The 27,029-nt window shown below is 41.2% G+C and overlaps 1 protein-coding gene across 1 annotated transcript in view; it reads right to left on the bottom strand.

Moving 5' to 3' along the window:
• Window positions 1-27,029, bottom strand: part of LHFPL6 (LHFPL tetraspan subfamily member 6) — a 348,330-nt gene that overhangs the window by 21,715 nt on the left and 299,586 nt on the right. The gene's annotated exons all lie outside the window — the stretch shown is intronic.

The following is a 27,029-nucleotide window of genomic DNA, read 5'->3' as shown; positions in this document are numbered from 1 at the left end:
ATACCATTATTGATTGTGGCATCTGGGAAGGATTTTGTTATAAAGGCTTCTGTTTCCCTCAGTGTTGTTAATATTAATTGCAACTCAGTTCAGGAAAGTGCCAGTCATGATCATGTGTGAGACGAACATTTGTAAATAACACTTTATAAATACACTGTGAAAACGTAAATTTTCCAGAGGCAGTAATGTCTTAGTAAGTCTATTTTTTGTTTGTTGGGTTTGTGGGTAAAAACAATTTCAAAGGCTTTGAAAGATAAAATTTTTAACTTCAGCAGATTCATTAGAGATGGCGATCTCTCCTCAGGATGGGGAGGTGAGAGGAAGATGAAGCAAAGGAATGAGGGAAGCCATTTTCGGCTAATGGTGTCTCTCTGAGGAGATTGTTCATGACGCAGCTGTTTTCTAACCACTCCTGCCAAATTGTAAAGCCTTTGTGCCCTCTCTGTTCCCAATTTAACTACATCCCCCTTTAAAAAATTCTTAAAGGGGGTGCCTGGGTGGCTCAGTTGGTTAAGCGACTGCCTTCGGCTCAGGTCATGATCCTGGAGTCCCTGGATCAAGTCCCGCATCGGGCTCCCTGCTCGGCAGGGAGTCTGCTTCTCCCTCTGGCCCTCCCCCCTCTCATGTGCTCTCTCTCTCTCTCTCATTCTCTCTGTCTCAAATAAATAAATAAAATCTTTAAAAAAAAAAAATTCTTAAAGGAATGAGGCAGGAGGATGTTGAACCCAGATTAGTTGTCCTGTGACACCAAGAGTCAATTTAGTATGAATGGCTGAAGATGAGCATAAAAATGCAAAGGAAATCCATTGTTGTGTAGATAGCGTAATTAAAATGTAGCTGGTGGCATTAATAGAGGCCCTGAGCTGCACAGAAAGTCCCGTGCAGGGGGCTGAGCAGAGCCCACAGGCTCAGGGGGCGGCCAGGGGCGGCCAGCATGGTTCTCATGGCTGCTGCACTTCACACATCACCCAAGTCTGCGGACTCGGCACTTCTGAGACACAAAAACCTCAACTTGCCTCTGCTGATCTTAGCAGTAAAAAATCCTTACTTATTTATTCGTACACTTTGCACTTCTATTTTCATCAGAGGATTTCAAATAGCTTTCTGGGGAAAGAGGACTGATGCATTCTACTTTACATGATTGGGTCAAGGTCCTACCAAAAGTCATTGTCTTTTCCTGCACATTTCCAAGTTAAATTTTTCTGCACGACAGATATGTGTTAGCGAGAATTTGTCTTTAATGAGAACACTGAGAATGAGCACCCGGAATTTGTTCCTTGCTTTTTCCCTGTGGAAGTTATATTCATTCAATAAGACACGTATAAATACTGTACAGTTAGGTCAACTGAACTCAGTCTGAAAATGCACTTTTTCATTTATTTCCTTAATTGGATGTTTAATAAAATAGAGTGTTCTGGGCTGGTTCTACACAACATACACTGAATTCATGAAATTGGTTGGTACTTCCTCTTTCTTTTTCAAGACGCTTATTTCAGCTAACCAGCAAGGGAAACGCTACGTGTATGTATGCAAAATAATCCACATTTGCTCTTTTAAACACATTGTTTCAGTGATGGTGACAGTCTGAAACATATCCATATATTTGGGGATGTGCTCTAGAATGTGTGACTTACTTTCTATGCTGTGATCGGTTGGAGCTCCTGATCTAAAGGGAGTGGCCTAGATCTGCACAAGCCCAGAGACTGGCACTGGGGGACAGGGAAGCGGGGAGCAGGGGGGGAGATTCAACAGAACTTTCTTGACAATGACAAGAAGGTGGTCTTAAAAACTGGATTTGGAGTCACCAAAATGTCTGGCCTCCTCTATTAATGAAAGATGATTACCACAGATAAAATATTTAGTGATATTTCGATTTAAAAATCTATTTAAAACCTATTTAATTATTCATAAAATAGCTGAGAAATGTGATTAAGTATATGGAAATAATAATATATTGTTGTTATATATTTTGTTATTAATAATCTATGCAAATGGATGACTATGTCATCTCAAATAAAGATATGTCAGCTGCAGACACAGAGGTTTCATTATTCACCTTTGGGTGATTCAAAGAGGCTTCTATTTAAAAATAGAAGGCTATAGAAACAAAGAGGAAAGAAGACTTTAATCACCCTCTAAATTTAGGGCTTTGCATGGTAAGGGCTTTATGTGTCACGACACAAGGCAATTCCACTTCCAAAGTGCTAAAGTTAAATCGCCATTTATTTGAGGTCTCTGAGATACTGTGTTTCATTTTTATTCTGTTTTATTTTATCAATTTCCTGGGAGTAGGGTCGGCCCTACAGGGGAAAATATGAAAGCTGCCTCCGTACTATGATATGAAAACTGTGAACAGCCCTGCCTGGAAAAAGTGACCCTAACCACCAAGTTTATAGGGCACACATCTGTACCATTGCATCAGCTATGGTGAACCAAGAAAACTCCGCTTTAAAACGTGTAGATAGGGGTTCCTGGGTGGCTCAGATGGTTAAGCGTCTGCCTTCAGCTCAGGTCATGATCCCGGGGTCCTGGGATCGAGTCCCACATCGGGCTCCCTGCTCCACGGGAAGCCTGCTTCTCCCTCTCCCGCTGCCTCTCCCTGCTCATGCTCTCTCTCTGTATCTCTGTGTCTCAAGTGAATAAATTAAAAAAAAAAAATTTTTTTAAACGTGTAGATATCGGGGCGCCTGGGTGGCTCAGTCGGCTAAGCGGCTGCCTTCGGCTCAGGTCATGATCCCGGGGTCCTGGGACCGAGCCCCGCATCGGGCTCCCTGCTCTGCGGTAAGCCTGCTTCTCCCTCTCCCTCTGCCTGCCACTCTGCCTACTTGTGCTGTCTCTCTCTCTGTCAAATAAATAAATAAAATCTTAAAAAAAAAAAAAAGAAAGAAAAGACTAAAATGTGTAGATATCATCCGACCAAGGACTTTGTGCCTTCTCTCACTAGCACCTTGGAAGCAAGTATTTTTGGGGGGTTAAGATACTGACGGTGGGTTGGGAACAGGAAGAAAGATGAAGGAGACTAGGAGACAAGCCCCCCTCCCAATGGAGAAAAACTACTGAGGTCAACAAGATTTCCATTAATATTTTTTAGAATCAGGCCTGCAGAGAAAAAAGTGGGTTTTGAAAGTTTCTCTTCTGATCCAGATCCACCCTCAGCTGCCCCAGACAAAAGATGAAGGCCAGGAAAAAAGAAGGAAAAATAGGAAGTGGGAAGATTCACAGACAAACCATGAATGTTGGAATCTTCAAGATGCTGCAAACCAGAAATTGTGTAAGAACCTTCTGGAAGCTGCCATTTCTCTCTGATTTTGGAAGGGAAGAGGAGAACAGTTTAGGAGTAATCAGAGTATTTTCTCCTATAAGAATGATGTAGCAGTTGCCAACTCTCAGATATTTCTGAAAAAATAATGATGCTCATTTGCCTTATTACAAGCAAAGCAAGGTTGAATATTCCAACACTAAGATCCCACACTGCTTTAGGTATATTACAGTTCCTACATTCTTTTAAATTTTATTTCACACGGTTTAAGCACAAATGCAACTGAACATATTGTTGGTTATTTAGAGCTCTCTATTTTTCGGACTCCTCATCAAACAGCAGGGTTAATGAATTTTTACAAAGCAACTGCATTACATAGCAGAAAGATCTCTGAACTTGGAACCACAAGAGCTAGGCTTGGGTGATCTTCTCTAATTTGCCTTGTAACTTTTCATAATTCATATAAACTGAGTCATCCAGTTTTCTGGGGGAAAATCAGATAATATATATGCAAGTATTTTATAAACTGTAAAGGACTAAATTTTTTTTTTATCAACATCCAGGTTTTTCTTTAATCAGCATTAAATTGGACCTGGCATTGGGCTGAACATTTAATAAGTTATATACATGTTATAAAAGTTGGGCTCGCCCTAGTTACAATGTAGCCTCCAACAGGAAAGGGGAAGTCAGTCACTGATTCTTTCTTTAATCTACATTCCTTCCTGGAGTGCGGGACAACATTGGGAACATTGCTAATCCAAGCCGGTTGTCCAAGAATAATAGCAATCTGCACTTTCAAAAAACGAATTCTTTAGAATAGAAAATTACAACACATAGAATCATTTGTTGGTGTTTTTGAGGGGGTGTTCATCCCCCACACCCTATTCTGAAGAATGGAGCAAAAAAAGGTAAGGCAGATGGGAAATCAAAATATCACCTTTACAACTGAAATGAAGTTTGGAGAACAGTTTAGTTGGAGAGCCTGATATGTCTGCTAGCTGAATCTGGAATTAGAAACACTCACCCACCCAGGCAGAAGACTAGTTCAGTGAGGTAGCTAGCCCTCTTACATGTGACCAACTTAATTCAAACTTGGAACCAATGGAGCAAACCACTACACCACTGCCACCTTGGGGTGAAATGAGTAAAAGGCAGAGAGGCTCGGAGTTACCTTAATTGTGGTCCCTTCACAGAACGGAAACATCAAGAGTAGTGAGAAAACATTCCTCATCACATTTCTCATTTTGATCTCTTAACTCTTTGGGTTTAACTCTCAAGCTCCCATGGGGAGGGGACCAGCAATCTTTCACATCTTTAGGCCATCTTTCCAATACCAACCACTGCTACTCCAATAATAAAATTTATAAGCATACTTCAGCAACAAATCCAACAATACTGATGTACTTGTTGGCTAGGTTTGCCATGACAAAGTACCACAGACTCTGTTTTGTTTTGTTTTTAAAGATTTTTTTTATTTATTTGACAGAGAGAGACACAGTGATAGAGGGAACACGAGCAGGGGGAGTGGGAGAGGGAGAAGCAGGCTTCCCGCTGAGCAGGGAGCCCGACACGGGGCTCGATCCCAGAACCCTGGGATCCTGACCTGAGTTGAAGGCAGGCGTTTAATGACTGAGCCACCCAGGCGCCCCAGCACCACAGACTTTGAACAGAAATTTGTTTTCTCACAATCATGGAGGCTGGAAGTCTGAGATCAAGTATTCGCAGGGTTGGCATCTCTCTTTGACTTGCAGATGGTGTCCGTCTTTGCATGGCTTTCCTTCTGTACTTGTCTGTGTTCTAATCTCTTCTTTTTATAAAGACACCTGTCGGATTGGATTAGGGCCTATCCTAATGACCTCATCAAAGTAATAACTTTTTAAAGGCTCTGTCTCCAAATACAGTCACATTTGGAGATACTGGGAGTTAGGACTTCATCATGTGAATTTTGGAAGGGACAAAATTCAACCCATAACAACCGAGATACTCTGGATTTTAATAGAACCTTTCTTATAATTTCAAATTTCTGAAGAGAATTAAATCCTACATCCCACTGCAGATTACAGTCCAAAATTAAATTATCTTGCCCTGTGGACTTAGAAGTTTGAAGTCCAGAATTCTTGTTAAAACAAAACCAAAGACTGTGCTCTTCCATGCTTTATTCTGCTCAGTCCCAGCATTTGGAATTCTTGGTGCTTTAGTAGAGTTGAGGCTTATTCAGCAGGTGCAGCCTGAGCTTCCTCCAAATGGAATGTGTGTGATTTCTTCAGGGCCTTGGAAATTATAACCTCAAGATTCTTATATGCTTCATTTTTTTAATAGAATCCAAGAGTTAATAGGACGTGTGATTTTACCAGGTCCTACACCCATCAAATTTAGAAAACAAGCCAAACCAAACTCCTGCCCCTAAAGCAGGAAATAATTATGTTTCCAGGTTTAAAACTTAGTGTCGTCTAAGGCCATAGCAGACACTCAACAGTGCCTGAGAGATAGAGAAAAAGCAAAGGCATCCTTGGTTTCAGCTTTGTTAGGATGTCAGCCAATGCCTGCGTTGTGGAATCCACAAATTACAAAGCCAATAAATGGGGGAAAATCTCCCAGCAAGAGGCTGAACTTGGCATCATGAGCACAGCCTCCACGATGTCTATAGCTCAGTCCATCTGCAGACTCCTATATAACGTTTGCTGAGGCTCAGACCCTTTGCTTAAGACCCAGTGAGGACCTCAATAAAAACTTTTACTTGCCTGTAGACAAAGTCATCACAAACTGTAGTTAACAGTCAAATGGCAAAATACTATGAGGCCTAAACTTAAGCCTCTTCTGGGTGAAGAAGTTAAGTGCCAACCCAATACAGACCACTATGTGCCACCAGTCCCTGAACTTCCTGCCCACACACTAGAGACCACAAGCCCAAAGCCACTTATTCTGACACTACCAAAACCTCACCATGGATATACTTTTCCCCACAAATTCCCTTAAAAAATAAACTCCTTCAACATTGATCTATTCCATGCCACTGCCCAATAGTTTGGAAACTTTTTATTTAAAACTTAAAGAAAAGTTACAAGAATAATACAAGGAATTCTCATTGAGTGTGTGTGTCTATTAAATACGAAATACATACTACGGGTAAATACATATATCATTGATATCTATGTGTTTATAGCATACACACATCAGATTCACCAGTTGTATTTATTTTGTCCTATTTATTTCATAATTCTCTGTGTATGTCTGTGGGTTGTATGTATTTATTCTTATCTGAACCAATTTAGAGTAAGGGGAAACATCCTATCTTTTTACGGATAAAAACAGTTGTTAAGTCAAGAAATCTAACATTGATAAAATTATATTATCTAGTTCAAGTCTATATTCAACTTCTACCAATTGCCCCTTTTATACGTTTTATTCCCCTGGCTCAGAATTAAATTCCAGGTCATAAATGTCTCTTTAACATCTCTGAAAGAGTTCTGTGGCTTTTCATTGTTTTTTATTTTTTTTTTATTTTAATGCTTTTGAACAGGACCAACCAGTTATTTTGCAGAATGTCTCTCAGTTGGGATTTGTCTGATGTTTCCTATGATTAGATCCAGATTTTTAATAGGAACATCCTTAAAATGATGTTGGGTCCTTGTCAGGGTATTTTATTAAAAGGTACATGGGGGTCATGATATTGGAAGTTATTTCCTCCTAGTATTGATGATATTAAGTTTAATAATTTGCTTAAGATGGCAATCAACAGGTTTATCTTGTAGAATTACCGTTTTCCCCTTGGTAATCAATAAGTAAGTTGTAATATACTCAGTGCCTATGTATCATATTAACTGTGAAACTTCCACTCACTAGTTTTTGTACCTGTGGAAGATTTTCTATTTTTCTTTTCCTTTTCTTTCTATTTTTATTAATTGGCATTTGACTGGAAGGAAGAATGTTTTCCTTCTCTGCATTTATTTATTTATATCTATATGACCTCATGAATATTTATTTTATTCAATGGATTATAATTCATTCCTATCATTATTTATGTTGATGATCAAATTGTCCCAGATTGGGCCAGTGTAAGCCTCTTCAAACTGGCTTCTATGTCCTTTTGACATGAATCTGAACACTCTCTTCCTTTTGGTGCAATAAGATGTTCTAGCTTCATTTTATACTGACAATGCCCCAGCTGTGGAATCAGCCATTTCTCCGAGAAGATCAGGTCCCTTTTAATGGAGAATGGTATAGAAAAACCAAGATCTGGGGACTAGATATGCTCATTCCAATTGATATTTCATTGCTTTTGGCACTTTAATCTGACAGACCTAAGTAATATATGTTATATGAAAGACATTTTATTTTTATGTATGATCACACATATCTATCTATCATATCTACCTACCTATAAAAATCATTAGTTCATACTGATCTCTCTAATTCCGATCCAACAACACAGGATGTTTCCATATTTGTGTCTCCCCAGAGTGAGAAACCTGGCTCCTAGTATCCTCAAGATGTTTCTTCATTGGCTTAAGCCCAGAATACCCAGAAGGCAGTTTCAGAATTACGAACCCATACGACTGTGAAAAACAAAACTACTAACTATAGGTTATATGTGTTTCCAGTGTTTTTTAGATAAAATCCACACTAAAATGCACAAATCAGCCTTTCGTTTTTGTATTCTAACTTCTCCTACCCAAATTAAAACTGTTGTTGTTTTATTTTAAAGGCTATCAACTAATGATATCCCTCCTTTCTGCCCCAAGTCTGAGTAAACGGAGAAGCAGAGAGTAGGGCAGATGGAAGATCAAAATGAGGAAGTAGCTTAGTGACTGAGTTAAATGGGCTTGCCTAATGAAGTCCGGAAGTCAGCACAGCTCCTCACTCAACCAGTGCCTTCCCGGGGCAGTTCTTGATGGCTCTCCCTCAACCTTGGAGAGAACCTGTTCCAGGATGTGCAGAGAAGAATGTCTGCTCCCCGATACCATTTTATCCCCAGGGGAAGAAGAGCTGAATTGGACTGTGCTCAAAGATTTAGTTCTACCAATCGGTAAATCCCTCAGCTCTACTCTTCATCTTAACTTGGGGTGAGCAAAGGGGCAGAGGGAAACTGGCAGTGATATTATATGAACTTCCTTCACAGAAACAGTGAACACTAGGAAAAAAAAGTGCTCCCTGCCTCAACATTTTAATGTTGTATTTATTTTGGAATTTTATGTATTTGATTAAAAAAGTACAACGGGAATCCATGCTATTTGCAATAAGTGGTATTGCAATATAATACAACACTTTATAAAGGTAAAGTAATCATTGCCACTTCCTTATGCATTACAACGCTTTCTCAGACAACCAAACTCGTTAACCTTCCAATATGTGTGTTGTTCCAATCATTCTATATTTCCTTTTCCTAAAATATTTTCCTTGTTTTGTTACTAATGCTTCTCCCATCCCTAGGCAACAAATGCAGGCTCCTTGATTTTCTTGCAGGGAACAACAACATTTATTATCTCAGTTTCTATAGGTCAGGAATCCAGGCACAATTTAACTGGGTCCCCAGCATCAAGAATTCTCTCAAACTGCAATCAAAGTGTTGGTCTGGGCTGCTGGCCTCTCAGGGCCCAAGTGGGGAAGGATCCACTTGCATGCTCACTCAAGTAGTTGATAGTAAGAGTCAGATCTTTGAGGGTTCCTCCCCAGCTGTTGTCTAGAGGCCTCCCCTCTGTTTCTTGCTGGGTGGGCTTCTCCACAGGGTGACTTCCTGCCTACAACAGTTTACTTCATCAGAGGAGGCAAGCAAGAAGAGCCAGGGAGTGTAAGAGAGCGCTAGCAAGACAGAAATCACCATCTTTTGCAACACAATCTTGGCAGTGACAGCCCATTATTTTTGCCACATTCTTTTTATTCAGAGCAAGTCTGTAAGGCCAGCCTACACTCAAAAGGAGAAGATTGCACAAGGTGTAAATTCCAGAAGCAGGGTTCATCAGAGGCACCTCAGTAGTCGCTCTACTACTCACCTCTAAAATGTTGCTACACAGTGGTAATAATACCAGACATCCTTGACTGCCTCTTGACTTTAGTGCTTGGCTATTCAGAAAAGTATGTGTTGTCTTTCATAACTAGTGTTTATCAATTCCCATATAACTTAGAGCTTTTAAATAAAGAATACCTACTCTATTTCATTAAATAAACTTTCCGCATCCATTCATCTAATTATAAACATTTCATTTTAATTAATTGAATTAGTAGACAGATTTTTGGGCAATAAAAATAAGCCTTGCATTCTTAGAATATAGCCTACTCCGTCAGAGTGTCTTGGGGTTTTGATACACTGTTGCATTTTATTTGCCAGTATTTTATATTTGTTCACCTATATTCAGTACAGATGATTGTTTATAGCTTTATTTTATGCACTATCATGAAATTATGATATTAAACCTGAGCTGGATTTATGAAAGAAACTACCAAGTTTTCCACCTTTTTCTGGGGTTGAAAATAGTCTAACAAATGATAGAATCACCTGTTTTTTTAATATTTAGATAAAATTCAGCTGTGAGCCCATCTGGTGCCAGCACCTTTTTAATGAAAGTTCTTTGATAACCTTTTCAATCTTTTTATGGCAATTGGTTTAATCACTTTTTTATTTCTTAATTTAAATCGGATATTTTATATTTTGTCATGAGATCTTTTATTTCTTCTACATTTTTCAAATTTGTTGTCTCGGAGTTGCAGGTATTATTTTATAATTCTCATCTGTCCAAATGATCATATCCTATTTGTTTTCCCATATATTCTATATTGTTTTTCCTCCTAATAGAATCCTATTAAGTAAGCATCTAGCCTGAGTCATTTGGGGAGTAGAGTAGGGGAAAAATATATACACACATACCTAGGTGCTTAGATGCGTTAACGCATCAAGCACAACCCCTGGGTCCATGGCATCCAATTCTGGGTACTTGGGGGGCCCTGGCAATTACTGAATGAATGAATCACCTCATGCCTATTGCATTAGCCAGCCCAGGCTGCCATGTCGACTGGGAGGCTTAAACAATAGGAATTCATTTCTCACAGTTCTGGAGGCTGGGAAGTCCAAGATCAAAGTGCTGACTAACTCAGTTACCTGGTGAGAGCTTTCTTCCTGGCTTGCAGGCGGCCATCTTCTTCTTGCCGTGTCCTTGCATGGCAGAGAGAGGACAAGCTCTCTGGTGTATCTTCTTATAAGAGCATTATTCCCATCATGAAGGCTCCACCCTCACGACCTCATGGAAACCTAATTTCCGCCCAAAGGCCCCAGCTCCAAATACCATTCCATTGGGGGTTAGGGCTTCACGTAGGAATTTTAGGGGGAGACAATTCAGTGCACAGTGCCTGCTATGGTAATACCCACTACTCATGTTGTAGGTTCAATTGTGTCCCCCAAATAGATGTGCTCAGTTCCTGCCCCCTGATACCTGTGAGTGTGAGTCTATTTAGAAATAGAATCTTTGCAGATGTAATTAAGGCAAAACGAGGTCATAGGAAATCCAGGTGAGTTCCAATCCAATGCCTGGTGACTTTATAAGAAAAGGGAAATCTGGACACAGACACAGGGAGAGAACACCATATGATCACAGATGCAGAGACTGGAATGATGCATCCACAAGCCACGTAATGCCAAGGATGGCTAGTAACTGCCAGAGCTGGGAGAGAGGCACGGAATAGATGTTCCTTCAGAGTCTCTACAAGGGAGCACCTCTGCCAATACCTGGATTCTGGACTTGTAGCTTCCAGAACTGTGAGACAATAAATTTGTATTGTTTTAAACCAGACGGTTTGTGGTACTTTGTTATGGCAGTCCTAGGAAATTAATACACCTGTTGTCCTTGATTCTAGTTGTTTTATTATTATTGACTAACCATTCAGCTTAATTCTGACCAAAAAACCCTCTTTAAATATCACTCTCATTATGTTTACTTCTTTGTTCAAAAAAGTGATCAATGAAGGGGCCTCTGGTGGCTCAGTCAGTTGAACACCTGACACTTGGTTTCGGCTCAGGTCGTGATCTCATGCGTCATGGGATGGAGCCCCACAATGAGCTCCACGCTCAGCAGGGACCCTGCTTGGAAATTCTCTCCCTCTGCCCTTCCCCCCACTCACTCTCTCTTACTTTCTCTCTAAAATAAATAAATAAATCTTCTAAAAAAAGAACTGCTCAAAGATACACTATTTCCTCCAGTTATCGCTAAACTCTGTTTATCTTATTTTCAAGTTCCAAAACAATTACATAAGTTGTTCATATTTTTTTCTTTTTCAACCAGTTGAACTCTTTATTGCCCAGAAACACTCCACGTTCTCTTCGGCTCTCCTGGTTTGTTCCCTTCATGTGTCTCTACGATCCTTCAGTGTCCATCTCACATTCTTTAAGGTCAAAATAAAAATGCAAATCAAGCTTTTCATTCATTATGCCAACGTTTCTTATCTCCCTCTCCTCTGAGTTTATAGAAAAGTTGAAATCTCTGTCACAAAATTCTGCTCCTTATTACAAATCAATTTCTTTATCTGTGCTTATCGGAATGACTACTCTTGGAGAGGAACACGATTTCAAAATTCTGGAACTCCCTCAGGCCCAAAGCAGTGATAAGATATGCAAGAAAGAATTTCTAATTAATTTGCACCCCCTACATGCATACTAATTGTGCCCACTGCATGCATAATAAACCCTACATTTAAACATACATGCATAAATCCTGGCCAAAAATTATACTGTTCTGACCTACTCCATTAATAGTGCTTCTGACCTAAAGTTTTTCCCGCTTTCAGAAAACTAAGAGGAAAGGAAGCTTCATTTATTCAAAATGCAAAATAGTATCTAGGGCATGAGGATGATCCAACAGGTCATTTTGCAAATGCTCTGGTTGAGGAAACATAGTGCTTTTTTCCATAATTCAGCACAATAATCCATTATAGTCAGAGAACACGATAAGGAAACAGAATTTCTCTTCTATCATCCACAAGTGTCATTTATTGGTCACTTTTGTCCTGAGAGCCACCTCATGGGAGATTTGAACTATCTGCCTCTCCCAGTCTCAGTCTTTGACAATAATTACTCAATATCTAGAAGAGTGATGGGGCGCCTGGGTGGCTCAGTCATTAAGCGTCTGCCTTTGGCTCAGGTCATGGTCCCAGGATCCTGGGATCGAGCCCCACATCGAGCTCACTGCTAGGCGGGAAGCCTGCTTCTCCCTCTCCCACTCCCCCTGCTTGTGTTCCCTCTCTCGCTGTGTCTGTCTCTGTCAAATAAATAAATAAAATCTTTAAAAAAAATTTAGAAATACTGCTTTTTCATTCTTATATTTCCTGAAAAAATTTATTCAAATGCTTTACATACACTTTCTCACATTTACTGCCCTTACTGAGCCATCATCAAGCATATTTTTTTCTTTATGTCCATGTAATTATTGGTGATGCAGAATCCAAGTATGATGCAGTCACTGAAAATTATATCCCAAGCTACATGTAACCATTTATATAATATTTACTCATTTAGTCAACAAGTATTTATTGAGCAGGTACTGTGGGCAGAGAATAGATCTAAGCACATATCATATGCTGGGGTCACGGTAGCATCCTTATGGCATATAAATTCTGATGGAGTTTATATTCTAGTATGGGAAAGACATACAACAAATATCTCTCAGGAACATTCTGTGAAGTGCTATGAAGACGCACAGAGGATAGGAGAATGGAGACAGATGGTGAGGTGCTTTCTTAGGATGCCAGGGAAGGCCTCTTGAGGACTGTATTAACCATTTCTTTTATTTTCTGTATTCTTTGACATCTGGGGTCTTCTTAACTCTGTGACTCTCCCAGGGTTAGCCAATTCTTATGGGTAGTAAACAGCTCTCCCATGAACATGTTTTTCAAATTTAAATCAACCAATCCAGAGCCCACCCCTCAACCACTTCCTCTGTGTCTTTGTTGGCTCTCATATCCGGGCCACTATCCACCTGTTCTAATCACACCAGAGCCAGATATGAGACAACTAGGGACAGACCCTTTGCTGCACAATCTACTGAAGTTATTTAAACTAGCCAATCCTAAGCCTGCTTATCCTGTCTCTTTAGTTCTTTTCCATGGAAACAATGTAGGCTCTTGCCCACTGTCCATCCCACCTCCCCGCCCTGCCTCCTGACTGACCCCGGTGTTCCCCTTGTGGTCCCACGTGATTTGGGATGCTGCCCCCTCTTGGTGACAGTGAGCGGCAAACTATCCTTTCAATGGTGGTTGTCTCTTGGTCTGTTGTCCTTACTCTACCTCAAACTTTCTACTAATGTACTATATTTTAAATCGAGGGAGTGACATTGGAGGAGAGACCTGCAGGGTGAAGTAACATGGGGTTATCTGGAAAGAGAACATTCTGTGCAGAAAGAAATGGGTGTGTTCCTGGGCTTGTCTGAGGAACAGCAAGCTGGCCATGTGGCTAGGGCAGTGTGAACAAAGGCAGGAACATTAGGAGATAAATCAGTTGGAAGGTGGTGGTAGCATATGCAGGTAACTCAAATGAGAGCAGTGCTATGCACTGAATGTTTGTGTCTCCCCTCCACCAAATTCATATAGTGAAGGCCTAATCCCAATGGACCTTCAACAAGGTCATCAACCTTACTAAAACTCACTTTTTTCATATAATATAGGTAACATCATCTATCTGTAGCACTCATGTGAGAAGATAGAAGTCTGCAGACTTACTATATCTACTCAAATGATTCTGTTCTCCCTTCCTTCTCTTTTTTTATGTGGAAGTCTTGAAAATGATATTTTTAAAGCCATTCGGATAGTTGCTGATTTGTAGTATGTACTTTGCTTTAAAAACAGTTATTGACTAAGTATGTTCTGTGCTGACCAAGTTGCATATTCTATTTACAGGGTGCTGTAGAGGTAGTAATAGTGTTGATTAATAGAGCTTGTGTTAGGGGTGCCGGGGTGGCTCAGTCGTTAAGCTGTCTCTCTCTCTCTGTCAAATAAATAAATAAAATCTTTAAAAAAAAATAGAGCTTGTGATAGATAACATACATTTAAACTTCTAAGATGGACAGTAATTGCTTGCATAAAACAGTGGAAAATACTTCCTCACCATGCCTAAAAATCCAGATGGACCATGGAACTTATTTTTAAAAAATGTGTGTGTATAATCTACACTTGTATTAAACACACCGCACATACATATCTCTGTGGTCATCTTCTATATCTATGAAGACTCATGTGTCCTTCATTTCCTTAACAAATCTTCATTTCCTTTTATATATCATGGAACTCAAAATCCTCCATCTTTCAAGTTATACAGACTCTTTGACAGGAGGAATAATGTCTAAACCAAGAAATAGAGTCTGCAAGCCTTGGTAATAATAATAATGATAATAATAATAATAATAATAATAATAATAATAATAATAATAAACACCCAATGAATTGAACTAGAAAGAAAAATCTAGAGAGACCTTTAAGGTAATTTGTGCTAATGATGTAGTTTGCAAAGCTAGCTGAATTAAACATTTAATCTGCATGTTCTCATTTGGAAATGTTTCTATTGACATTGCTCCCTTGGAAAGCACCCATTTTCTCTCAATAGTTAGAATTTATCAACTACAGCACCAAGAAAGAGAGCCAAACACATGTGGCCATCCAAAATGCCTTCTTACTGTTATTCAACATTAAATAATCTACAAAATTATCGGGTACCATCCAGTAATTGCTATGGTCTGAATGTTTGTGTCCTCCCAAAATTTGCATGTTGAAATCCTCATGCCCGACATGATGGTATTGAGAGGGAGGTCTCTGGGAGGTGTTAGGTCATAAAGGTGGAGCCCTCACGAATAGGATTAATGCCTCTATGCAAGAGACTCCACAGAGCTCCCTCACCTCTTCTACTATGTGAGGACACATCAAGAAGATGGCCATTTGGGGGCGGAGCAAGATGGCGGAGGAGTAGGAGACCTGGATTTCGTCTCCTCTCAGGAATTCAGCTGGATAGGGATCAAACCATTCTGAACACCTACAAACTCAACAGGAGATCCAAGAAAAGAAGAGCAACAACTGTCTCAGCAGAAAAGCGACCACTTTCTGGAAGGTAGGACGTGCGGAGAAGTGAATCCGAGGCGATATTCGGGAGGATAGACGGCGGGGGAGGGGCCTCCGTCGGCCGCTTCTGGCAAGTGATAGAAGCACGGAGCACAAAATCGGAACTTTTAAAAGTCTGCTCCGCCGAGGGACGTCACTCTGGTGGCTCAGCGGGGGGTGGAACCCTCCGGGACAGTGTGGTCTCAGGACCCTCGGGGTCACAGAAAGACCGGGGGTGCCTGAGTGCGGCAGAGCTCCCAGGGATCGGAGCAGGGAAGCCGGCTGCAGAGGCGGAGCCCAGGCGCGGGCTCTCAGCTCGGGGTTGCCATAGACCGTGATCTGCGGCACAGTCGGGCCCCTGCTCCTCCAGCAGGGACCCAACAAGCGGCCGATCCGGGGAGACTCACCTTCCTCCCCCGGGAGGAGCCGCGCGGGAGTGCACCGCAGGGATCTGCTGGGTTTGGAGACTCCAGACCGGGTCGGGTGCCAGAGATAGAAACGCGCGGTCACAGGCCGGTTGAGCACGGAGTGAGGCCGGAGACCGGGGAGACGGGAGTGACTGACGGCTTTTCTCTGGGGGCTCACTGAGGAGCGGGCCCGAGTTCTCGGCTCCTCCGGGGCGGAGATTGGGAGGCCGCCATTTTCACTCTCCGCCTCCAAAGCTGTACGGAAAGCTCGCAGGGAACAAAAGCCCCGGAGAGCAAACCCGAGCAGATTACTTAGCCGGGAGGGGGCAAGGGCGGGGCTATTCCGCCTCCGGCAGAGACATTTGGGAACCACGGCAACAGGCCCCTCCCCAGAAGATCAGCGAGAACAGCCAGCCAAGACCAAGTTTACCGATCAATGAGAACGGCAGAACTCCAGCGCTAGGGGAATGCTGCACATAGAATTCACGGCTTTTTTACCATGATTCCTTAGTCTTTTAAAGTTAATTTTTTTTTAACTGTCTTTTTGTCTTTTTATTTCTTTTTGAATTTTTCTTTTTCCCTTTTTCAAACAACATCTTATCAATCCCTTTTTTAAAAAAAAACATTTTTATTTTTCATTTTTAGAGTCATATTCTATCCCTTCATAGTAGTTACCCATATTTTTGGCTTATATATATAAGTTGTTCTCTCTTTAAAATTTTGAGATAGTTTCTTCTAACAGATTAAAATATACCCTAAATCTCTAGTATATGGTGTTCTCTATTCCCCTGCCTGATCACATCCTCTCCCTTTTTTTTTCTTTTTCTTTTTTCTTTTTTTAAATCCTCTTTCTTTTTTCAAACAACTTCTTATCAATTCCTTTTATAAAATTTTTTATAATTTCCATTTTTACAGTCATTTTCCATCCCTTCATCATATCAACCCTTATTTTTGTACATATATAAGTTTTTCTTTCTTTAAAATTTTGGGAGACACTTTCTTCTAAAAGACCAAAACACACCCCAAATCTAGTGTGTGGCACTGATCTATATACCATATAGATCATATTTGATCACATTCTGGTTTTTCTTTTGTTGTTGTTCTTTTGTTTTGTTTGTTGTTGTTTTTATCTTTATCTTTTTCTTTTTTTTTTCTTTTTTTTTTTTTCTCTCTTTCCCCTTCTTATCCCACTGCTTCAGGTCTTTTCTGATTTGTTTAGAGTATATTTTCTGGGGACGTGGTTACTCTGCTAGCATTTTGTTCTCTCATTAATCTATTCTCCTCTGCACAAAATGACGAGACGGAAAAAATCACCTCAACAAAAAGAACAAGAGGCAGTACCGACTGCCAGGGACCTACTCAATACGGACATTAGTACGATGTCAGATCTAGAGTTCAGAATCATCACTTTAAAGATACTAGCTGGGCTTGAAAAAAATATGGAAGTTATTAGAGAAACTCTTTCTGGAGAAGTAAAAGAGCTAAAATCCAACCAAGTAGAAATCAAAAAGGCTATTAATGAGGTGCAATCAAAAATGGGGGCACTAACTGCTAGAATAAATGAGGCAGAAGAGAGAATCAGTAATATAGAAGATGAAATGCTGGAAAATAAAGAAGCTGAGAAAAAGAGAGATAAACAACTACTGGATCATGAGGGCAGAATTCGAGAGATAAGTGATACCATAAGACGAAACAACATTAGAATAATTGGGATCCCAGAAGAAGAAGAAAGAGAGAGGGGGGCAGAAGGTATAATGGAGCAAATTATAGCAGAGAACTTCCCTAATTTGGGGAAAGAAACAGGCATGAAAATCCAGGAAGCACAGAGAACCCCTCTCAAAATCAATAAAAATAGGTCAACTCCCCGACATCTAATAGTAAAACTTACAAGTCTCACAGACAAAGAGAAAATCCTGAAAGCAGCTCGGGAGAAGAGATATGTAACCTACAATGGTAGAAACATTAGATTGGCAACAGACCTATCCACAGAGACCTGGCAGGCCAGAAAGGACTGGCAGGATATATTCAGAGCACTAAATGAGAAAAATATGCAGCCAAGAATACTCTATCCAGCTAGGCTGTCATTGAAAATTGAAGGAGAGATAAAAAGTTTCCAGGACAAAAAAAAACTAAAGGAATTTGCAAACACAAAACCAGCCCTACAGGAAATCTTGAAAGGGGTCCTCTAAGCAAAGAGAGACCCTAAAAGCAACATAGACCAGAAAGGAACACAGACAATATATGGTAACAGTCACCTTACAGGCAATATAATGGCACTAAATTCCTATCTTTCAATAGTTACCTTGAATGTAAATGGGCTAAATGCCCCAATCAAAAGACACAGGCTAACAGACTGGATTAAAAAACAAGATCCATCGATATGCTGTCTGCAAGAGACTCATTTTAGACCCAAAGACACCCCCAGATTGAAAGTGAGGGGGTGGAAAACCATTTACCATTCTAATGGACACCAAAAGAAAGCTGGGGTGGCAATCCTTATATCAGACAAATTAGATTTTAAACCAAAGACTGTAATAAGAGATGAGGAAGGACACTATATCATACTTAAAGGATCTATCCAACAAGAAGATCTAACAATTGTAAATATCTATGCCCCTAACATGGGAGCAGCCAATTATATAAGGCAATTAATAACAAAAGCAAAGAAACACATCAACAACAATACAATAATAGTGGGGGACTTTAACATCCCCCTCACTGAAATGGACAGATCATCTAAGCAAAAGATCAACAAGGAAATAAAGACTTTAAATGACACACTGGACCAAATGGACTTCACAGACATATTCAGAACATTCCACCCCAAAGCAACGGAATACACATTCTTCTCTACTGCCCATGGAACATTCTCCAGAATCGACCACATCCTAGGTCATAAATCAGGTCTCAACCGGTACCAAAAGATTGGGATCATTCCCTGCCTATTTTCAGACCACAATGCTTTGAAACTAGAACTCAATCCCAAGAGGAAAGTCGGAAAGAACTCAAATACATGGAGGCTAAAGAGCATCCTACTGAAGAATGAATGGGTCAACCAGGAAATTAAAGAAGAATTAAAAAAATACATGGAAACTAATGAAAATGAAAACACAACTGTTCAAAATCTTTGGGATGCAGCAAAGGCAGTCCTAAGAGGAAAGTATATAGCAATACAAGCCTTTCTCAAGAAACAAGAAAGGTCTCAAGTACACAACCTAACCCTACACCTAAAGGAGCTGGAGAAAGAACAGCAAATAAAGCCTAAACCCAGCAGGAGAAGAGAAATCATAAAGATCAGAGCAGAAATCAATGAAATAGAAACTAAAAGAACAGTAGAACAGATCAACGAAACTAGGAGCTGGTTCTTTGAAAGAATTAACAAGATTGATAAACCCCTGGCCAGACTTATCAAAAAGAGAAGAGAAATGACCCAAATCAACAAAATCATGAATGAAAGAGGAGAGATCACAACCAACACCAAAGAAATACAAACAATTATAAGAACATATTATGAGCAACTCTATGCCAGCAAATTAGATAACCTGGAAGAGATGGATGCATTCCTAGAGATGTATCAACTACCAAAACTGAACCAGGATGAAATAGAAAACCTGAACAGACCTATAACCACTAAGGAAATTGAAGCAGTCATCAAAAATCTCCCAAAAAACAAAAGCCCAGGGCCAGATGGCTTCCCAGGGGAATTCTACCAAACATTTCAAGAAGAATTAATACCTATTCTTCTGAAACTGTTCCAAAAAATTGAAACGGAAGGAAAACTTCCAAACTCATTTTATGAGGCCAGCATTACCTTGATCCCCAAACCAGACAAAGACCCCATCAAAAAGGAGAATTACAGACCAATATCCCTGATGAACATGGATGCAAAAATTCTCACCAAAATACTAGCCAATAGGATCCAACAGTACATTAAAAGGATTATTCACCATGACCAAGTGGGATTTATCCCTGGGCTGCAAGGTTGGTTCAACATCCGCAAATCAATCAATGTGATACAGTACATTAACAAAGGAAAGAACAAGAATCATATGATCCTCTCGATAGATGCCGAAAAAGCTTTTGACAAAGTACAGCATCCTTTCTTGATCAAAACTCTTCAGAGTATAGGGATAGAGGGTACATACCTCAATATCATAAAAGCCATCTATGAAAAACCTACAGCAAATATTATTCTCAATGGGGAAAAACTGAGAGCTTTCCCCCTAAGGTCAGGAACGCGGCAGGGATGTCCACTATCACCACTGCTATTCAACATAGTATTGGAAGTCCTAGCCACAGCAATCAGACAACAAAAAGAAATCAAAGGCATCCAAATTGGCAAAGAAGAAGTCAAACTCTCACTCTTTGCAGATGATATGATACTTTATGTGGAAAACCCAAAAGACTCCACCCCAAAACTGCTAGAACTCATACAGGAATTCAGTAAAGTGGCAGGATATAAAATCAATGCACAGAAGTCAGTGGCATTCCTATACACCAACAACAAGACAGAAGAAAGAGAAATTAAGGAGTCGATCCCATTTACAATTGCACCCAAAACCATAAGATACCTAGGAATAAATCTAACCAAAGAGACAAAGGATCTGTACTCAGAAAACTATAAAATACTCATGAAAGAAATTGAGGAAGACACAAAGAAATGGAAAAACGTTCCATGCTCATGGATTGGAAGAACAAATATTGTGAAGATGTCAATGCTACCTAGAGCAATCTACACATTCAATGCAATCCCCATCAAAATACCACCCACTTTTTTCAAAGAAATGGAACAAATAATCCTAAAATTTGTATGGAACCAGAAAAGACCCCGCATAGCCAGAGGAATATTGAAAAAGAAAAGCAAAGCCGGTGGCATCACAATTCCGGACTTCAAGCTCTATTACAAAGCTGTCATCATCAAGACAGCATGGTACTGGCACAAAAACAGACACATCGATCAATGGAACAGAATAGAGAGCCCAGAAATGGACCCTCAACTCTATGGTCAACTAATCTTCGACAAAGCAGGAAAGAATGTCCAATGGAACAAAGACAGTCTCTTCAACAAATGGTGTTGGGAAAATTGGATAGACACATGCAGAAGAATGAAACTGGACCACTTCCTTACACCACACACAAAAATAGACTCCAAATGGTTGAAAGACCTCAATGTGAGACAGGAGTCCATCAAAATCCTAAAGGAGAACACAGGCAACAACCTCTTTGACCTCAGCCGAAGCAACTTCTTCCTAGAAACATCGCCAAAGGCAAGGGAAGCAAGGGCAAAAATGAACTATTGGGACTTCATCAAGATAAGAAGCTTTTGCAAAGCAAAGGAAACAGTTAACAAAACCAAAAGACAACCGACAGAATGGGAGAAGATATTTGCAAATGACATATCAGATAAAGGGCTAGTATCCAAAATCTATAAAGAACTCATCAAACTCAACACCCAAAGAACAAAGAATCCAATTAAGAAATGGGCAGAAGACATGAACAGACATTTTTCCAAAGAAGACATCCAAATGGCCAACAGACACATGAAAAAGTGCTCAATATCGCTCGGCATCAGGGAAATCCAAATCAAAACCTCAATGAGATATCACCTCACACCAGTCAGAATGGCTAAAATTAACAAGTCAGGAAACGACAGATGTTGGCGGGGATGCGGAGAAAGGGGAACCCTCCTCCACTGTTGGTGGGAATGCAAGCTGGTGCAGCCACTCTGGAAAACTGTATGGAGGTTCCTCAAAAAGTTGAAAATAGAGCTACCATATGATCCAGCAATTGCACTACTGGGTATTTACCCCAAAGATACAAAAGTAGGGATCCGAAGGGCTACGTGCACCCCGATGTTTATAGCAGCAATGTCCACAATAGCCAAACTGTGGAAAGAGCCAAGATGTCCATCGACAGATGAATGGATAAAGAAGATGTGGTATATATATTCAATGGAATATTATGCAGCCATCAAAAGGAATGAGATCTTGCCATTTGCAACGACGTGGATGGAACTGGAGGGTATTATGTTGAGTGAAATAAGTCAAACAGAGAAAGACATGTATCATATGATCTCACTGATATGAGGAATTCTTAATCGCAGGAAACAAACTGAGTGTTGTTGGAGTGGGGGGTGGGGTGGGAGGGATGGGGGGACTGGGTGATAGACACTGGGGAGTGTATGTGCTCTGGTAAGCGCTGTGAATTGTGCAAGACTGTTGAATCTCAGATCTGTACCTCTGAAACAAATAATGCAATATATGTTAAGAAAAAAAAAAAAGAAGAAGAAGAAGAAGGTAGCGGGAGGGGAAGAATGAAGCGGGGGAAATCGGAGGGGTAGACGAACCATGAGAGACGATGGACTCTGAAAAACAAACAGGGTTCTAGAGGGGAGGGGGGTGGGAGGATGGGTTAGCCTGGTGGTGGGTATGTAGGAGGGCACATTCTGCATGGAGCACTGGGTGTTATGCACAAACAATGAATCATGGAACACTTCATCTAAAACTAATGTTGTAATGTAAGGGGATTAACATAAGAATAAAAAAATTAAAAAAAAAAAAAAAAAAAAAAAAAAAAAAAAAAAAAAAAAAAAAAAAAAAAGAAGATGGCCATTTATTTATGAACTGGGAAGCAGGCCCTCACCAGACACACACCAGACCATGCAGGCACCCTGGCTTCAGACTTCCAGCCTCCAGAATCGTGAACAATAAATTTCTGTTGTTTATAAGCTGCCTGGTCTGTGGTATTTTGTCATATCAACCCAAACAGCCTGAGACATGATAGTCATAATCATTATTATTGTGGCTTTCAAACTGGACCTCCGACTCTTCATTTCTCCCCGCCTGTCTTGAGTTCCAAAGAAGCAGAACTAGAGACAGAGGTTCATATAAAATTGATTTACTAAGAGAATGCATATTGGGAGGTACTTCTTCATGGGTCTCTCATATTTCTACTTGTTTTATCAGCACTGGCGCTGGTTGACTTTGTTCTGAACTATCCTTCAAGGTTATTTAGGTAACAAAGAGCCTTTGAAGCTAGAGATAATGCCTCCTTCCTCAGCAAAAGATCATTTTGTTTGTTGTGTAGCATAATAAAGATAACATTTGCTCCTGGGACAAAGGTCAGATACGTTTGCTTATTTGCCCCCATAAAAGATTGAAGTTCCCTAAGCTCAAAGTTTCTCTCTTATAACGCACCCTACTGTGTGAGTGTCACCGGCTTGCTGGGCATCACCCTATGGGAATTAGGGTGTAGGGAACCAGTGTTAAAATGGAGACACTCTGGCTGCTGCTATTGCTCTGTATCATAAGCTGTCCTTTGTCGCCGACACAGCAGTCTCCTATCTTCTTCCAGCACCCGTGAATGGTGGTAGCAAGTGGCCTGGCTAGCTTGCAAGGAGGGTAAAATCTCAGACCCCTCACAGTTCTTGACAGTTTTAGCAAGAAGGATGGGGTGCTGATAGGGATGTGATTTCTGAAAGAGGAAGAACGAGGATTTCTTGAGTCAATTAACAAAATTTGAAGGAAGTCCGTGGGAACCTGTAGTGAATATTTTAGCCAAGTTGTGTGCTCAACCAGGCAAAATGTGGTCCTCAACTGTATTGCCTATTAATGAGGATGAATTGGGAAGGTGGTTGCAGGTCAACTATTGGGAAGTAGTTTCAACACAGCTGTCAGAATGGTGCCTTGATTGTTGCAAACACCCCTCCAGGTGGAGGGGCTTCCTTACCAATCTGGAAGTCAGCCTCACATCCATCCCATTGTAACAACAAATATAAAGGTGGGTGGCAGAAGTTTTTACACCCTAAACAACCGTTACAAAGATGTATATGGTGAAAAGAGAAAAAATTTCAAGGAAAGAAAAGAAGTGAATTGTTATAATTTGGGCTGCTAAACTTGAGACATGAGAATGGGATGGGTAGCATGGCCAAATGGGAACAGGGGGGCCATCTTGTGACTCAGCCTTTCCTGCTGCTCCTACCAACATTAGAGCTATTCAGAGATAAAAAGTTGTAAATTATTTTGCAGTAGGTCTTGGCTATAATAAAGGAACACTGGACCCTCTTGGGGAAATTTCTCTGACTTAAAAAAAAAACAAACCTCTCACAAGATACTGTAGACGTGGCATTGGCTAGTAATAGAGCTCCTACCACTCAGGAATGAGTTTAGACTGCTGATGAACGTAACTCTCTGGTGTACAAGAGACTGACATGAAGAATTCTAGATAAATTTTGTGATCAGCTCTCTTTCCAGAAAAACTTCCTTAGCCTTATGTTAAAAGCAGGTGAAAAGGTAAGAGATGTTATGAAGGCAACAAGCAGTAAATGCCTTGAATTAAGGTTGAGCCCTTTCCAAAGTTGCCACTGCATGAGTCAAGCCCAAGTCAGCAAGCAGGTGTGAACTCTGCAGCCCCAACTGGGAAACAACATGGCTGTGGCTGTTCGATCCAGGGGCCCCCATAGCTGAAATAGATGACATCCGTAGTGATGAGCTTGCTGACTGATATAGGGCTTTATGTGGACTGAAAACACTGGGGCTTCATCTGGTTGAGACTTGTTCATCCCCTGTGCTGGCTGAAACCAAAAGTGAGCCCACCTTGCCTATGGGTACACAGCTGCTCTGATCCCGTCCTTCCCTGTATTCCAACCTCAGCTGCTCTAAAGATGTCTTAAGATGAACAAAGGCCATATGCACATGTATGAGTATGTAGGGAATGTGAGGAAGGGGAAGGTCTGAAAGTTTTATGGCTCTGTAGGATGCAAGCACCCAAGTCATCATCCTACCCGATCTCTTGGTGAGGGAGGACTCCTGGACTTAGCTAATGAATGGGGTTTGGGCAGAGTTCACAGTGGGGAGTGTTGTGGGAGGAGTCCTTTGGGCTGATTGACTGCACTGTTGTCATGGCTGAATGTATGCTCAGCATTGGTGCTTGTCATGTTTGTACTCTGAATGCTCACCAGTGCCAGAGCAGATTCTCCCAAGTGAGAAGAACTGCATGCAGGGTTCTAGTGCCTTTGGGACCTCACAGCTTCAGTGAGTCCTTTGAGCTACAAATCTTCAACCAGTGGTTTTGATGAGTAGAGTCTTCGGTAAAGTAAGGTAGTCTCCACTTGGAGATGCCCTATAGGGTTTTGGACTTGTTACCTCCCTGATATAACTGCTTGGTGCACCTCTTTTGAAGAGCTATCAGCTTGCCATTGGGATCTTGTCAAAACTGCATGCCTAACCCATGGAGGTCTTGTGATTCTCAGCCTAGTGTTCTTATTTTGGGCAGGACAACATGGAACTCAATGACTGACAAGGGGGGAAGGGCTAAACAGTCTCAGTTTCAAATGAAACTGAAGCATGAAGCCAGCTTGACACCAGGCAGTCCCTTCAAAGTAAGGACTTGGCTCAATTATTCCAACTGAGCTAGGAATCCTAAGGCACTGCCACCAGCAATCTGAACAATACTTTCTATCCCGGGGTGCCATCTGTGCCCTCAGGACTATACTTACCTGGAAGGCAAATATGAACTTCCCTTCCTCCCCCCAAAACCTGCTGATTTAAAAGCTCTTTAAGTGTTTAAAGCAACATCACAAATGGATCAGATAGTCCTCAGAAAACTAAAGATGTCTTCCTAAAATGAGACTATCCTTTGTTGTGGGCGAGGGTGGCACTCAGTGGGAAAACTGAGTCATTATTTTTGTGTACCCTGAAGGAGTTATCCCTGCAATAGAACCATCCAGTTAGAAAAGGCAACACAAAATTTGTCCCTGACTGTAGCTGAAGTGATCAATGACATCACGTTGGTACTTGAAGGCATTCAGATCGGTCTCAACTAACTGGCCAGAGCTGTCAGGGGTAGTAGAATTGCCCTAGACCTCCTTCTGGGGGCTGAGGCAGAGTATATCCTGCGTTATCAGAATGAATGCCTCAGGCAAAGTGGAAGGGTTAATATGGAAATGAAGGAGAGAACTCTTGACTTTCTAAGATGGAAGCCTAAGTTTATGAGATTTATTCAGCTGCTTGAGGCTGAGACTCAAGGTGCAGTTGAGATGAATATTGCAGGTTGGCCTTATCCTGGAGTACTATTAGCCTTAGCCCTGATGAAGCAAGTTGAACAGTTTGGTGCCCACCTCTGTAAGTTAGGCTAATCGAAGTCGTTGATAAAATGGTGTAATGGTGGATGACTTCTTTCAGACACCAGAAGATGTAGAAATAAGAGTAGAATACTGCTGAATGACAATCTTCTCAGGTCTGTCATGTTTCTGTATGTTCTGTGGTCAGAGGAATTGGCTGCCTGTGTTCTGGATTACCTTGTCAAGGATGTTTGCATGGCGATCCACTTTGGAAGATAGAGATAGTAAAGCCTGTGCACAAAGGGCAGGTTTGCTCACTTCCTGCTACAAAAGGTTCAACATCCCTAAGCTCAGAGGTTTCTCCTGCAATGAGACTCCATGTCAAGTCATCATTTGGTCCTCTGGGCACAGGGACTGGGGAACCAATGCCACAAAGATGACTCTGGCTCCTACTTTGCTATGCCTGAGAAATTGTCCCTTGTCTCTGATACTGGCACTCTCTTCTTCCAATATCCATGAAACTGTGGCAGGCTAACGTTGACTCTGGCATATCTCCAGCCCTCCCCAGTTCTTTACAGTGCTCTCAGGAGAAGCCTGCTGGGGAAGGAGAGCAGCCAGATGGGGAAGAAGAAGTAGGCATGCAATGCAGTGACTTCAAAGGAAGTCGGTGCTAACCCACATCAAATGGGGACACACTGAAGTTTAAATTAAACCTCAAGTCTATCCTACTGGAGGTGAGAGGGGGTGTTTTGTATCCCCCCCACCTCAGTCGGTCATTGGCTCTAGGCGCCCCCTGGGGTGATAGTGGGGGAGGGTATACCACCCAGGCACCTCCTAACACAGAAACCTTCCACACACAGAAACAATCCTCCAGAGACTACTGGAGTCTGGATTAGCAGCAGCCCCCACTGCAGCCTACAGATAGGACCCCTGGGGCACCAGCCGCATATGCCACACCCATAATCATTAAATGCCTCCATTACGGCTAGTAGTGTTCTATGGAGGGTATAGGTCAAACCAAAGCCGTACCATGAAAGGAAGCAATTCCGGATGAGTATCATGGCCCGAGACAAGAGCAAGTCAAGGGAAAACAGCGCTGGCTCTGAAGCTGGCTAGCAGCCCACACAAAGACAGTCATGTTGGCCAAAGGGGAAAACTAGAGAAATCTGAGGATTTGTTTTCTTGCCTGTACTTTGTTAACTCACTTCTTTCCTCCTTTAATACTAAGTCCCGGCAA

This window comes from Mirounga angustirostris, unplaced genomic scaffold, assembly GCF_029215605.1.
Source record: "Mirounga angustirostris isolate CCGP_5_RB_7025 unplaced genomic scaffold, mMirAng1.0.hap1 SCAF_3, whole genome shotgun sequence".
Taxonomy (NCBI): Eukaryota; Metazoa; Chordata; class Mammalia; order Carnivora; family Phocidae; genus Mirounga; species Mirounga angustirostris.
Note: the sequence above shows the minus strand (reverse complement) of the source record. Positions and strands in the feature narration are given on the sequence as shown.